At 45.2% G+C, this 16,646-nt stretch overlaps 1 protein-coding gene across 1 annotated transcript in view; it reads left to right on the top strand.

Annotated features, from left to right (window-relative positions):
• Positions 1-946: 946 nt before the first annotated feature.
• The window catches only part of FKBP8 (FKBP prolyl isomerase 8), a 130,883-nt gene continuing 115,183 nt past the window's right edge, over positions 947-16,646 (top strand). Inside the window, exon 1 of the mRNA XM_040322838.1 lies at positions 947-1,044. The gene's annotated coding sequence lies outside the window, so the exon portion shown is untranslated. The remainder of the gene's footprint in view (positions 1,045-16,646) is intronic.

Raw genomic sequence — 16,646 nt, 5'->3', positions numbered from 1 at the left:
TTGGATACAGTGTTGAATGACCGCGTAATTGTCATTCAAATCGCTGAAAACTAAAAATTGGTCTGGGCAGGAAGGGGGTGAAAATGCCCTGTATGGAAGGGGTTACTGCAGATAAGACACCAAGGGGGTTATTTACGAAAGGCAAATCCACTTTGCACTACAAGTGCAAAGTGCACTTTAAATTGCACTGAAAGTGCACTTGGAAATGCAGTCGCTGTAGATCTGAGGGGAAGCTCTGAAATGAGGGAAAGCTCTGCTGATTTTATTATCCAATCATATGCAAGCTAAAGTGCTGTCTTTTATTTTCCTTGCATGTCTCCCTCGGATCTACAGCGACTTCGTTTGGTCAGTACAGTTGTTGTCTGAAAATACTACACAAATACATTACAACACATGACATCACTTCCGATTTTTTATTTCTGTCGTACGAGAATTTTCGTGACTTTAGCAACCTATTCAATTTCTACTTGTGACTAGTAAACGAAAAAAAGTCGGACGATCTGTCGTCCGATTTTCGTAACGTGTGTACGTGGCATAAATCAGCCACAGAACCTGTGTAATTAATATGCGTCCTGGAATTAAAGGGATGATGTGGCATGGCTACCCTATTGGGTACAGCGTCGCAACAATTGTCAGTTAAAGCGACGCAGTGCCGTATCGCAAAAAATGGCCTGGTCAGGAAGGGGGTAAATCCTTCCAGGGCTGAAGTGGTTAAATGTGTGAAAAAAAAAGGGTTAAAAGTGGTAAAATCTGTATTTTTTATACAGGAATTCAGCAATCTTAGCCTACTTGGCATATCAGTGACAAGCAACGCCATTCTATTTACTGAAGACATGTCCCTTTGCTGTTTTAACCCCACAGACAAGACTACATGCTACAAATGTCATCTGATTAGTTACATGTGATGCTGAGCTGCCTGGCCAATCCGGGGCAGAGTGTGTTGGCCAATGGCAGCGCAGTTTACATACTGTTTCCGGAAGAGCTCCTGAGTGCAGGTGGAAGCAGCTGAGGGTGTTGGGGAGGAGAGGAGACTCGCAGTGCACGGTAAGGGTGACAGCTCGGAGGAGCCCGGCTGCTGTTTGCTGTGGACTAGTGAAAGAAGAGTCGTGTATTCATTTCCCCAGCAGTTGTGTTTATTAGCAGCACCGGCCAGTTGTCAATGTATATCCTAGCTGCAGGTCTCTAGACGGTTCCTATGTAACTGCTTGTTCCAGTACACTGCTACTGCATTTATATAGAGGATTACCTACCTGTTAGGCCTGCTGACACCTAAGCACAGCTAGATCCCTTCGTTGTATTGTTTGGGCTTGTGTACATTGGATTTGTTTCTCTCAATTTAAATTCTATGGTAAATAAGCTTAGTAGGGGACCTCACGCTAATCTCAAAAGCAGCTACAAGTGTCAACCAATCGGCTTCCATCTTTCATTTTCATAGCTTAAGGTACTAGGTACGTTTACTGCGGCAAGGCGGTCGCTGTGCGATGGATCGCGTATCTGGTACGCAATAAGCATTCCACTAGAAGTCGCTGATCACCGTTTAAAAAAAAAAAAAACGCGCTATAACTTTCACAAAACCAAATATACGCTTATTGAGATTTTGTTTTTATCGAAGACGCAGTAAAATACATTTTGAGCTAAATTAATGAAGATATTGTGTGTGTGTGTGTGTGTTGTGTGTTTTTTTTTTTTTTTTTTTGTGTTTTAATGTGGAAAAAAAAAGATCTGTCTGTATATTTCAAAATTTTTGAAAAGTTTTATATAACCACAAAAAAACACAGAGGTGATCAAATACCACCAAAATAAATCTCTATTTGTGCGGGGAGCGGGGCAAGATATAAATTTAATTTGGGCACATTGTTGCATAACCGTGCAATTGTTGGTTGCCACCTGCCAGCGAGGCGTTTTCTGGCACTTTTTGATAATAATAATAATAATAAATGGATTTAAAATGTATTATTATTATTATTATTTATTATAATTTTTTATTTTATTTTTTTGTGATGCATCAAAATTTTGGCAGTGGAAGCCTATCATCCCAAAATTGTATTTTTGGCATTTTGCCGATGCAATTTTACTGTGTAAAGTAAGAGCCTCTGGGTAAGATATGTAAATACAAGCATTGGAGGTACCATCATCCTGAGATCATATAAAAAATATTTTGGGTCTAAGGTGCCCAGACCAGAGAACCAAGGGGGAAGGAATGGGCCAATTAGGACTATCGCGGTACAGGTACATAAATGAACAAATGAGGATAAGTATTTAAAACAAAAAATACATTTTTATTCAAAACATAAACAGACAAGGTCACACAATTAAAATAATGATAACCTATGACAACACCAAACTGGAGATCCCCCGATGAGGAGAAAAACACGATGGGTTGAGGGTTATGGCAGTCTCAACTAGTTTCGCGGAAAAATCCGCTTCCTCAGGAGAAAATCTAAAAATTATTGAACAATCAATTAATAATTAAAATACAGAAACAGAACATCATTTACATGGGGAAACATCGGGCTGAGCTGCTCACCTAGACAGGTCCCGCCAAGGTGGAAAAAGCGGACGTAACCCTGCAGGGTCCCATGCGGTAGCCGGGGGAGACACAAGGAAGGAATGTCCTGCTAGTCTAATGTGTATGATATAAAGTTCTATAAGTTAACAACTACTGAGCTAGCCTGAAACAAAAAAGGAAGGGGGGGTGTGTGTGTGGACATGCGTGAAAAAAAGTTATATGGAAATTTGAAGGTGAGGTTATAAGTGCAGTGAAGGAGAAAGGGGAGAAAAGGGAGGGGGGAGAAGGAAAAGGGAGGGGGGGAGAAGGAAAAGGGGGGGGGCAAGGAAAGATAAGGAAAAGTGAAATAGGGACTGGGGGGGAGGGAAGAAAGGAAAAGTGTTGGGAAAGAGAGGGCGGCAAGGAAGGGGGGAAAAAAAGGGGGAGGGGGGGGAAAGATGGGGAAAGGGAAAAGGGGGACCAGGAACAGGGGGGACCAGGAACAGAGAGGGAGAGGGAAAGGGGGGTGGGGATGGGAAGGTAGACAAGGCAAGGTTGGGGGGTAAGATGGCAAGGGAATAGAAGGGAGGGGACAGAGGGGTTGGAATGAGATGGAGAAAGAGGGGGGCAGGGGGAGCAAGTGTGGGAAAAATGGTGAAACACAAGTGAAAAGGATAAAGGTAAATAATGATCCGTGTACCTTAATAACAATATAGGTGATAATATATAGGGGGGTCCCGGGAGTAGGAGCCCGATAGTGGCACCTATTGAAGTGCCTGTGAATTCAGCACAACATGTAGAAGTGGTAAGTGTATGTGGTATAGGGGGGGCCATACAAGGACCCATGGTAGCATCAGGGTAGTGATGCCAGCATCTGATGCCTAGAAGGGGGAAAAAAAGGGGGGGGGGTGGAAGGTGTAATTAATAATAGGGAAGGATATCCAGGAAGGAGGCAGGCTGAGAGTAGGAAAGTATAGCAATACAAATCGAGAAAAGACCAGGGCACTTACTGTGGATTGGGTGAAGTCGCAGCAGTCCCGGGACCCAGCATTGGTGATCGCTGGAAGCAGGGGAGTCCTATTTATGTGTCTGCAGCATGGCGTGCAAGTCCCCCACTGACAGACGCTGTGTCTCAATTTTACTGTGCTTATGGTGTGTGTTTCATAATGCATGTGATTTCAAAAATTTAACATGGGTGTGCTCTCTTCCTGCGTTTTCAATGCATTTCAACCGGAAGGGTGTGTTTGTTGCATTTTTGGTTAAAAAAAATATATAAACGCAATGGACCAGTGTAAAGGCATACAAAGAATTAAAAATAGAGGTATGGGGTATATCTCCCCCCCCCCCCCCCTTCTTCCTTTTTTTTTTTTTTTAAGAATCGTACTTCCCTAGGTGGATGCTGCATCTGTCCCCTGGCGCCTCTAACACTGAGAACCAAGCGATCAAACTCTGCCGATGGCTCGGTTCTCACAGCTCCATGAACAGAGAGCTGCTGACTGTCAGTCACTGCTCTCTGCTCTGCCCCCTCCTCGCTCACTGGAGCGCTGAGCTGTGGAGGGGTCGGAGGGGCCAGGTCAGGCTTTCAGCAGCTCCCTGAGAGGCTGAGCCGGTTGTCGATCCAGGGGTCTGGCTGGTCCTGCCTCTATGGTTGTGATGATGCCAAGCCTGGACCGACTTTGTGACGTCAGCAGAGAGCAGGTTTCAGCCCACTCTCTACTAAAAATGGGTCACAGGAGTGCAAGACAAAGTGCACTCCTGTGATCCATAGAAGTACGAGTACCAATGAGCTTTGGTTGTGCTTCTCCTTTTAGGCTGGGTTCAAACTATTGCATCAGTGATCACTGACTCTGTCCATTCGGAGCCGGATTTACCGGCTCCTACCCCGCTCTCCATCCTGACATTTCCAGGGGGTGGAGGAGGAGCATGGAAGGGGAGAGAAACACGGCGGGAGGGAGACAGACTGCAGCAAAACGGAGGGGGGCTGGAGGAGGACACGGGACAGTCGTGTGTGTGTGTGTGTGTGTGTGTTACAAGCATCGCTGATTTTAAAGCAGCTGAAAGCCGCGTGGGGTGTAGAGAGAAGCGGAGAAATTAATTTTAAATCTATACAGCGGTGATCGGTGCTTGTAACTTCCCCACGCACTGATCACCGCTGACAGTACAAGTTTCGGGTGAAGCATCGGGAGCATTAGCCCGAGTACAAGTCCTCGGGCAAATGCTTGGTACCGATACTAGTATCGGTATAACCCTAATGCGGGCACATGTCCCTGAACTCGCACTGTCTGCATATAGGGACGCACACCCGGATGTCAAATTGGGAGCAGCGACTGTGTTGGTACACAGGGATGCATGGAACACCTATGCATTCTGTACAGGCAGACCACAGCCATCCCTGCGGGTGTACACTTGAAGCAGAACTAAAGTTTTACTGTCATAAACAGTGAGCAGACAGGCTCTTTATAGCAGAAGAGATCTTTTGCGTTAAAAAATGCCCACATGTAGAGCTGCACAATGTTGGCTAAAATGAGAATCATGATTTTTTTTTTTTTTGCTTAGACTAAAGATCACGATTCTCTCATGACACTCGCTGCGTAACATCTTTCACATTATACAAAAAAACATTGGCCTAACGCCACTGTTTTTATTTTTATTATTCATTAAACCCACTCTCATCCTTTCTAAACTACTGCCATAGTGCTGATCTATAAGGATATGCATGCCTCCTGCATGTATCCTTACCTGTCAAATGTTTCCCCTCTGTCTGTTATAAGAACTGAAAAACTGCAGATTCTGTGGGTGAATCTGTTGTCTGGAGCTCGGTGAGGGGAAAACTGTTAGTAGATTTGCGCACCCTCCTCTACACTCCCCTTGTCAACATGCATTTTTTCTATGTATTCCTTACACTAAATATTGCTATGATCACTAACATCCAGTCAAAATACAGAAAAGTAACCACATGATTTCAGAAAAGGAGTGGGGGTGGGAATTAAAAAATAATGCCTGTCTCCAGGTTAGTGCATGAGATATGTAAATAACCTGTCACTCACCGCAAGGGGGCAGAACGGACTAAGGTTTTTCTCTGTAAGCCTAGGTTCACACTGCTGTGAATTCAAAATCGCTGGTAAAATGCGTGATTTTACCGCGATTTCGCGGCCGCGATTTCGGCCGCAATTTAATGTAAATCGCGGCCCGAAATCGCAAAAAGTAGTACAGGAACTACTTTTTGAAATCGCAGATGCGGCGTCGCACTGATTAGGACAGTGCCATTGCCGCCGATTTGAGATGCGATTTGACATGTCAAATCGCATCTCAAATCGTTCCAAATCGTACCCAGTGTGAACCAGGGCTAAGTCTGTTTTATTTCACTGAACAATAAGAGGATTGCTCAGAGCTGGATTAACTATGTGTGGCAAGACTGGGCACAGATGATAGGAAATCTTTTATACTGTACATTGTGACATCAAAAAATAAATCATTTTCAGGTTTACATCCACTTTGTGTTAGATGAGGTATTGCGCTAGAATTATTGCTCTCACTCTAAGGATCGCGGCGATACTTCTGCATGCAAGATTGGAGTGATTTATTTATTTTTTATTTTATTCTACTTTTATTTTTTTACACTTTTATTCCTATTACAAGGAATGTAAACATCACTTGTAACAGAAATTAAGCATGGACAGGGGTCCTCTTTGAAACATCTGGGGTCAATCTCATTTACCTTTTTAAAAGGGAGGAAAAAAAAATCCTGTCTGCCCGAGAACTGTAAGCAATGTCAGACGTCTCTCCAGTCCTCCAAGGCATAGAGCTGAGTGGGGGCCATCTTGCCCTCACTTGACTGCCCGTGTTTCGTTGGATATGGCGACCCGTCAGAATTGGTAAAGGAAGTTGCGTTCCGTCGTCGCGATCTTGCTGCACCACGCATTCCTTCACAGTAAAGATACGCGAGAAGAGGGCAAGCGGACATCTTGTTACACCCACCGAAGTTTTGAACTCCACAGTTATTTTTAACCATAAACTGAACTTATAAGGTGAAATACAGTATTTGGATATCCGACGGACTGTTTAGATGTTGAATTTTAAAAGCAGCGGCAAACCTGCTCTCACAGGTTTCCTAATCTGACAGAACACCTCTGCTTTATAATTCAACATGTAAACAGCCCGATGGATTTCCAAATACCCTGTACTGTATTTCACTATATATGCTCCTGTTAAAAATAATTGAAATGCAAAACTCTGGTGGGTGTAACAAGATGTCCGCTTGCCCCCGTCTCTGTTTATTGTTACTGTGGAGGAGTGCATGGTGTAGAAAGATGGTGGTAATGGAATGTTGCTTCCATTACCAATTCTGACAGGTCGCCTATTCTGACAGAGGACTTGCCTAGCCATCGGCCGCACCGGATCTTAACTATGGCTCCGGTAAGCTCTGAAATGCCCAGGAAGTGGCGGGAGGGGGACGCCTCTTCCATCGCATATGAGAGTGATCGCTGGGATCACTTTTATCAGAAACTTGACTGCCTGAGGGCAAAAAAGTTACCTAGGTTATGGCATCTAGCTGCAGCCATAACCCCAGCATTTAACTGTAAAGTAATGATGCACATTTAGTTATGCGGTCGGATATATATATATATATATATATAATTTTTGGTCTTGATTAAACAGTGTTGATTAAATACCACCTAAAAGAAAGCTCTAGTTATGTGGGGGAAAAATTATAAATAATGTCATATGGGTACAGTGTTGCATGACACTGCAATTCTCGTTCAAAGTCTAACAGCGCTGACAAATGAAAATTTACATGGGCAGGAAAGAGGTTAAAGTTCGCAGTAGGTAAATGATTAAACATTTAAGTGCAATACCCACATTACATCTATGCTTCTCTGAAAGTCCTTTTATAATGCTAATTAAAAGTGCCTTGTGCAAATACGTTTTTTTTCTTCAGTGCATCACCTCAGCATTGTACCTCCACCACCGCTCAGGTGAACTCATCAAAAACCAACGACCCCTAAGTAGAGTGGGTCTGTGTGCGCTTTAACCCCTCAGGCAACAAATTATCCAGGTACTGTACTAGTTTCTCCTTATCAGACTTGCCAGAATCGTCCTAAAAAGCACACACCCACCACCACAATGTGCTGCTCATTCATTCTTAACCACGTAACAGCCTACCAGCATTGTACTGCGGACAGGTGGCTGCTGTAGGCAAAGCGACGCACTGTTGCGTCGCTGCCTACTGCCGGGTTTTGGCCAAAATGTATAAGAAGTTTCATTTTTTTTTCTCAAGTCGTCTTCCAGGACGGCACAATGAGAGATGACTGACTCCACCTGACAGGAAACACAATCAAACAAGAGGTTAAAAACCCAGCCCCTCCCCGTGCTCCTCAGTTTTTGATTGTGTTTTTCCACAGCGAAACTGTTTTTAATTTTTCTATTTGACCTAAGGCCTGGGGCTGGAGCTCTCACCCTGGGAGCTGGGCCGCATGCCTGGGAAGCCTCTGGGCCCAGTAGGACAAGGTGGTCCTTCCTGGGGGGTGTCCCTATGCACTGAGGGGGGCATCAGAAGAACCCCCCCGAGCACTGGAGTACCCTAGGTTAAAGTCTACCCTAGAACTCCAGGGGCTGATTTCTCCACGTTCTTCCCTCCCCCCTACCTGCTGGAGGTCCGGGGATGGGCGCTCTCTCAGGAGGGTTCCTCATCATCCCGTCTGGGTAGAGTTCGCCAGGAATCTCTGGGGTCCCTGTTATCGCAGGACTCGGAGGCCCCTGATAAGGGCCCTTCGGATGAGGGTCTGGTGGATAGTCGGGCAGAGGATGAAGATTCCATTGCAGGAAAGCACATCTTTTCAGCCGACGACATGGAGGCCCTCCTCAGCGCAGTTTGTCTCTGAGGAGATTCAGCAGCCGGCTGAACAGGTATTCGCACAGGATAGAATGTACCAAGGCTTAGTGAGACCCCAACCCAGAGCCATTCCGGTGCACCAGTCCCTCAAGGATATCATCCTTAGGGAATGGACGGAACCCGAGAGGAAGCTTCTAAGGCAGGGGTGTCAAACTGGCGGCCCTCCAGCTGTTCCGAAACTACAAGTCCCATCATGCCTCTGCCTGTGAGAGTCATGCTTGTAACTGTTAGCCTTGCAATGCCCCATGGGACTTGTAGTTTTGCAACAGCTGGAGGGCCGCCAGTTTGACACCCCTGTTCTAAGGTATAAAACTTGGAAGTGTCGGTGTCCCTTTAAGGAGGAGGAGGACAAGAATACATTTTTTAAGGTACCTAGATTGGACGCCTTCTTGGCGCAGGTGTCCAAGCAGTCTGACCTCTCTTTTGAGGATACGGGTAACCTAAAGGATTTGATGGATCGGCGTGCCGAGACTACCTTGCATAGGGCTTGGGAGGCCAATGCAGCAACAATGCGCCCCGAATTGGCTTCAGCATGCATAGCTAGGAATGCGGATCCTTGGATTTCCTGGTTGATGGACCATGTTTCCCGTGTTTCTAAATCCAAGGCGATACTAGACTCGCTACAGGTCATAGGTAGCGCAGTGGCCTATCTAGCCGATGCTGCAGTAGAGACCGTACGAACCACCGCAAAGATGGGAGCTCTTGTGAACTCTGCTAGAAGAGTAGTGTGGGTCAAGATGTGGGATGGCGATAATGCATCCAAGACCCGCCTTTGTGGTCTCCCATTTGAGGGCTCCCTCCTTTTCGGGCACGGGCCTCGATCAGCCCCTGACTAGATCTACTGAAAAGGGTAAATTCCTCACCAAACCTAAACGGGATAAAAGAAAAAAAATTCGAGGGCCCCCAGGGTAGAAACTGCTTTTCAGAGAAAAAGCCGGCCGGTAACAGGCCTGCTTTTCAGAGAAAAAGCCGGCCGGTAACAGGCGTTGGGAAAGACAAACAAAAAGGGAATATCCTCTTTTCCAACCAAAAATCCAACGATAAAGACTCTAAGTGACGGGAAAGTTGGGGGAAGACTTTCCCATTTTCTCTCCAGGGGGTAAAGTATAACTCAAAGCCCCCATATCCTCCGAATTATAAGGGAGGGCTACAAGCTGGAGTAACTTCATTTTCCTCCCCCAAAGTTCCTTCTGACACATTTGCCCAGAGACCCCCTCAAAGCGACAGGTTTTCTACGGAACGCCACAGAGCTTTCACAGCAGGGTGTCATAGTTCCGGTACCTGCGGAGCAACAGGGTCTGGGAGTTTACTCCCATATCTTTGTGGTTCCAAAGCCGTCAGGGAAATTCCGGCTTATAATCAACCTGAATACTTTTCTCCGCCACAAAGTTTCGTATGGAGAGTGTATACACCCTCGGGAAGCTTCTTCTGAGGGAAGTGTTCATGATAACGATCGACTTAAAGGACGCATATCTACACGTCCTGATCTTCCCAGGGCACCAGAAATTTCTCAGGTTTGCGATCGCCTCTGCCCAAGAAATTCAACATTGGCAGTTTGCTGCCCTCCCCTTTGGACTGGCTTCCAGCCCAAGGGTTTTCACAAAGATCCTGGCGGAGGTGGTCGCTTTCCTGCACCTGCAGGGGATAGCATTAGTCCCGTATCTTTACGATCTGCTGCTTTACAACCAGAGCCGAGATCTCCTTGCAGACCTGGCCAGGGTCATAAGTACCTTGGAATCCCTGGGGTGTATCATCTAAAAGGGAAAAGTCCTCGCTAGTGCCGGAACAAAGCAAAGTTTACTTAGGATTCCTGGTGGATTCACTAGAGGGGAAACTTATTTTACCCTTGGACAAGGTCCAGGGTATCATGACAGTGGTCAGATCTGCGTTGGAGAAAGGAGTCCTCTTTCAGAGACATGAGGCTACTGGGTCTAATGACCTCTTGTATACCAGCTGTACCGTGGGCTCAGCTCCACTCCAGGCCCCTCCAACATTTCCTCCTTGCCTCTTGAAATGGAAAGGGGGCCACTCTAGACGACAGGGTCGTCATCCTAGATACCATAAGGGACTCTGAGGTGGTGGCTTCTTCCTCAGAAGTGTCTTTCGTGGAGTCAAACTGACCCCATCAGGATAACTACAGATGCAAGTGCCTGGGGGTGGGGGGCTCACTTAGACAAGCTTCGAGCCCAGGGTTCCTGGAACCAGCGTCAGAGGGGCGCTTCTTCAAATTTCCGAGAATTATTGGCGGTCGGAGAAGCCCTAAGGGCGTTTGAGGAGAGCGTTCAGGGCCAGGAGGTCCAGATTCTGTCCGACAACGCGACCACGGTAGCTTTCCTGAATCATCAGGGAGGCACCAAATCTCGCACCCTTCTGACATTGTCTCTAGAGATCCTGAGCTGGGCAGAACTGCGGATCTCCTCTTACGGCAGTCCACATAAAGGGAATTCACAACTTAGAATCGGACTACTTGAGTCGCCAACCAATTCTCCAAGGAGAATGGGAGTTGAACCCAGAGGTGTTCAACCTGGTGTGTCAGCAGTTTGGCAGGCCAGAGATGGATCTCTTCGCCCGCAAGGGAAACAGAAAGGTAAAAAAAAATTCCCTCTCCCGGGAGCAGGATTCAGAGGGAGGAGACGCGCTGGCCCAGGTATGGAACTTTCACCTGGCCTATGCCTTTCCCCCTCTGAACTTAATTTCGAGAGTCCTACAAAGACTGAATCTCGCAGAGGGCAGACTGATTTTGGTGGCCCAAGAGGACCTGGTTCCCCGCTCTAGAGAGCTGGTCGGTAGCTCCTCCTCTCCCTTTCCCAGTTCGGGCAGACCTTCTTTGGCAGGGTACCATCCAGATCCCAGCTTCTTCAAGCTGACGGCCTGGTGCTTGAAAGGCAGAACCTGCGGGAGAAGGGCTGCTCTGAAAGAGTAATCAACACTCTCCTTGCTAATAGGAAGGAAGTTACCAGGCGTATTTACGCCAAGATCTGGGGGGTCTTCTCACGCTGGTGCTTAGCAAGAGAAGTATCCCAACAAGAAACTTTGGTCATCCTGGATTTTCTCCAGGATGGGGTTGATTTGGGGCTCGCCACCAAGACCTTTGAGAGTTCAAGTGGCGGTCTTAACCTTCTGTCCAAAAAAATAGGATATCTCTGGACCTCCTGATTAAAAGGTTCCTGACGGCCAGAGATAGAATGTCCCGAGTGCAGGTATCTAGAGTCCCGCCCTGGAATCTTTCTTTAGTTTTGGAACAGTTAACTAAGGCTCCGTTTGAGCGAATAGACAGTATTTCAGTTAAATTTCTCACATTTTAAGTTTACCTTTCTTCTGGCGATTACGACAGCCAAGAGAATAGGTGATATGCAGGCTCTTTCGATTAAGCCATTTTTTTGTTTGTTTGATGACAGGGTTGTTCTTGGACAGGATCCCCTGTACCTCACCAAGGTGGTATCCAAGTTCCACAGGACACAGGAGATAGTTCTCCCATCTTTTTGTTCGAATCCCCAGAATGAAAGAGGCCTCCTTTCATTGTCTGGATGTCAGACGGTGTCTACTAGTTTATTTGGATAGGGTAAGCAATTTTAGGAAATCCACCCATCTGTTTATTAATTTTTCCGGGCAGAAAAAAGGCCATCAGGCATCCAGAGCCTCCATTTCTAGATGGATCAGACAGATGATTTCTCTAGCCTACGAACAGGCTGGTAAAGCAGCCCCAAGAGTTTAAAGCACACTCCACGCGGTCCCTAGCAACCTCCTGGGCAGAGAGGGCCGGAGCTTCGGTTGAGCAGATTTGCAAAGCTGCGACTTGGTCAAGCCAGAATACGTTCTTAAGGCATTATAGCGTGGAGCTGCTGTCACCTCAGGACTTGGCATTCGGTAGGAAGGTCCTGCAAGCAGTCGTCCCGCCCTAAGGTAGGTCTGAAGCTACTTGCTTCTCTCTTATTGTGCCGTCCTGGAAGACGACTTGAGAAAGTACCAGTTACACTTACCGTTAACTGTGTTTCTGGGAAGTCTTACAGGACGGCAGGCCTTCTTCCCACCCTCTTGATACGATTATTGGTTTGTATTGGAGTTTTTTTAGTGGTATGTTTTCGCTTCCGTGCACTGGTGTGGCTCCACCTGACAGGCTCCACCTGACAGGAAACACAATCAAACAAGAGGTTAAAAACCCCGCCCCTCCCGTGCTCCTCAGTTTGATTGTGTTTCCTGTCGGGTGGAGCCAGTCATCTCTCATTGTGCCGTCCTGTAAGACTTCCCAGAAACACTGTTACTGGTAAGTGTAACTGGTACTTTTTTTTTTATTTATTTTTTTATCTATTGGATATGTTTTATAGCGGAAAGTAGAACATTTTTTATTTTCAAAATTTTCGGTCTTTTTTTTCCGTTTTTTATATTGCAATAAATAAAAAATAAAAAAAGTGATCAAAAACCCACAAAAGAAAGCTCTACTAAATGTATTTTAGGTACAGCATTGCATGACTGCGCAGTTAACTGGTAAAGTAACGCAGTGCCGAGTAGCCCAAAAATTAGCTGAAGTGGTTAAGCATGAAGGTCTCACATTAATTTTACCCATGCCACCTGGTTTGGACTCCATTAGTGTTCGTGACCAGTGTCCATCTACCCCAGGCTGGCGTTAGGCAGGATAGCATATTTTAATATGACCGGTGTTCTTGGCTGGTATCCCTGCAGAAAATAGTGCAAGCAAGCATGTTCCTTGTTTGCTTTTGGTTTTTTTTAAGCAGTAAATGCATTTAAAAAAAAAAAATCATTACTGCTTTTCTTGTCATTTGAAGATGGCTTCCACATGCAAGCAATACTAGCTTTTCACCAGGTGTTAACACCTACATTTCGTGTTTTCACTCTGTAAACTAGGTGCGGTAACACATGCATTATTTTTCTTGTCAGCATCTGCACCAGATGTTCTAAATGCTTGACACTTATCGAATGGATGAAATACATAATATCACACACTTAAGCAGATGATATTGGTCAAGTTGAATTGATATCTAATGTGTTTTGTTTGAGGTAGTGTACTATAATGGGCCTGTTCACACGTTCATGTTTTCCCAGGTCTTTTACTACTTTTAGATCATTTTAAATGATTTTGGAGCAGATGACAGTTCATGGTTCGTGCTGAAGTGCGTTGTGCAGTGCACTCCCAAATTTCTGCATGACTAAGGCACCTTATCGTTGCATTGAAACTGTACTTGCCAAGATCAAAAGTATGAAGTATTAGATCCCATGAGTATATCAGAAACCATAACGGTTCATGGGAAAGGCATTATCGGGAATAAACGGGGGCTTTTATGTCATCTATCCTCCTGAAAAAGCTAGTTGCTTAGCTGTCACTTGCTGCTCTGAATTTAAGTGACCCTGTCACCACAGAGTTATTTAACCCATAGGTTACTTGTAAAAGAAGCATGAAAATGCCTTACCATTGACTTAAAGGGACATTAAAGCTTTGTGGTTTATAAAAAAAAATAAAAAATAAACCTGTCATACTTGCCTCCACTGTGCAGTTAGTTTTGCACAGAGTGGCCCGAATGTCCTCATCTGGGGTCCTACGGCGGCTCCTCCCAGCAAGAGCTGACCCCCTCTGGGAATGAATAAAATGAATGATGAGTGCAAAAAAATTAATTAATGAATGGTGCACATGGAAAAAATCAATGTGAATGTGAAATGTCCACTGTGAACAAAGCTCTCTTAAAAAGAGATAAAACACCAAAGTGATAATTCATCAATACCACTGTACTAGCATACAGTGGGTGATATGCCCAATTAATAAATGGTGCACTATGTGCAATAAAATAATATGAGCAAAATCTGAAAATAAAACAATGAACACAAAACAGTTGTGGCAAAAGTTCATAAGTGACCATTCCTATGTCAATGGAAAAGGAGTGATGGAATATCCCAAATGATGACTACGTGTCCGTGTATAAGTGATGGAGCAATCCTCATATGCAGCTGGGCTCACAGAGCGCTTACCTCACCAACATGTAAAGACAGCATGGTATCTCCTTAGATGGGGTACGTCCCGGGAAACAATTCCTCCTCAACTTTCTCCCTGCTATGTCAACAGCTGTGGTCCTGTAGATCTCAGAAACAGCGTCCTTCTCACTGTATAGGCGGCTACGGTCTTCACAAAAATGGAGGCTCCGTGTGCAAAAAGCACTCGAGATGACCCAAAATAAAATGGAAAAGGCTCCAATGGTGAAGTATATCTAAAAGGTTTTATTATGTCCAAAGAGTAAAACAAAATATTCAGCTTATACAAAGCTGGAACAAAAAACGTACAGCGAAAAAAACCCGGCTGTGTGGACGGGCTGATGCGTCACTTCCGGTCACGTCTTGAAAGCCTTACGCGTTACGTCACGTGACTTCATCAGCTCTGATGAAGTCACGTGTCGTGACGTAACGCGTAAGGCTTTCAAGACGTGACCGCAAGTGACGCATCAGCCCGTCCACACAGCCGTTTTTTTTTCGCTGTACGTTTTTTGTTCCAGCTTTGTATAAGCTGAATATTTTGTTTTACTCTTTGGACATAATAAAACCTTTTAGATATACTTCACCATTGGAGCCTTTTCCATTTTATTTTGGGTCATCTCGAGTGCTTTTTGCACACGGAGCCTCCATTTTTGTGAAGACCGTAGCCGCCTATACAGTGAGAAGGACGCTGTTTCTGAGATCTACAGGACCACAGCTGTTGACATAGCAGGGAGAAAGTTGAGGAGGAATTGTTTCCCGGGACGTACCCCATATAAGGAGATACCATGCGGTCTTTACATGTTGGTGAGGTAAGCGCTCTGTGAGCCCAGCTGCATATGAGGATTGCTCCATCACTTATACACGGACACGTAGTCATCATTTGGGATATTCCATCACTCCTTTTCCATTGACATAGGAATTGTCACTTATGAACTTTTGCCACAGCTGTTTTGTGTTCACTGTTTTATTTTCAGATTTTGCTCATATTTTATTGCACATAGTGCACCATTTATTAATTGGGCATATCACCCACTGTATTCTAGTACAGTGGTATTGATGAATTATCACTTTGGTGTTTTTATCTCTTTTTAAAAGAGCTTTGTTCACAGTGGACGTTTCACATTCACATTGATTTTTTCCATGTGCACCATTCATTAATTAATTTTTTTGCGCTCATCATTTACTTTATTCATATCATTTGTTTGTTATTGCAATTTTAGATTTGAGCAGCATTATCATTTCACTTAAAATTTATATTTGAATTGTATAATTTTCCACCCCTCACTTTGGAGTATTGGCTAGCGCTTTAGTTTCCCCCTTTGTATTTGTACCCCTCTGGGAAGCTCTCTCCCAAGGGGGTTACCTTGCAGGCGCACTCCCGTGTGATACAGTCGGATGCATTAAAGTTAAAAAACAAGAAGCTTTACAACCCCTTTTTTAAAGCAGAATTTCACCCTTTGGAAGGGGGGTGGGGGGTGGGTTGGTACCTAGTTTTGACAGGTACCCAGCTCTCGCTTCCACTCATCGCCTAGGCAACCCCCCTCTCTCTCCCTGTACTCTTATGGGGCACGTCACAGGTCCCAGAAGGTTGCTCTGCCATTCAGGACGCACAGTGCGCACCTGGCTGTGAAGCCGCAAGCTGTCCCAGCCGGGTGCCCACACTAGTGATGTTGGCACCAATGAGAGGACTGAAGCTTCGGATGGCTGCATCGTTAGACCGTGGGACAGGCGAGTGTGTGTTTATTAAAAGTTGCCAGCTACGCTTTTTGTAGCTGCTGACTTGATAAACAGAAGAACGGGTGGAACTTTCAGTATACTTGCCTTGCCATTGGCCAGGGTACTGAAAGGCTATTGCCATGTGTCCACTCCCATTTTGCTTGAAACCTTCTACACTTGTGATGTGTAGCGTACTTGCTCCACCGTCAGCCCCTGTGGTCCCTCCCGCTGGTTCATAAGTCACTACAGGATGTATGACCTGGTAGGAAGAACCATACTGGCCCCTGAGGGAGCATGTATTCCGCTCATACAATGCATCTGGAAAGTATTCACAGCGCTTCACTTTTTCCACATTTTGTTATGTTACAACCTTGTTCCAGAATGGATTAACTTCATTGTTTTCCTCAAAAATTTTACAAACAATACCTTATAAAGTTGAAAGAAGTTTGTTTGCAATCTTTACAAATTTAGTAAAAAAAAATCGCATGTACATAAGTATTCACAGCCTTTGCCATGACGGTCAAAATGAAGCTTGGGTGCATCCTAGTTCTATTGATCATTCTTGAGATG

This window comes from Rana temporaria, chromosome 1 (assembly GCF_905171775.1).
Source record: "Rana temporaria chromosome 1, aRanTem1.1, whole genome shotgun sequence".
In the NCBI taxonomy this organism is placed as follows: Eukaryota; Metazoa; Chordata; class Amphibia; order Anura; family Ranidae; genus Rana; species Rana temporaria.
The sequence above is the reverse complement of the archived record's forward strand: the minus strand, read 5'-3'. Positions and strand labels throughout refer to the sequence as shown.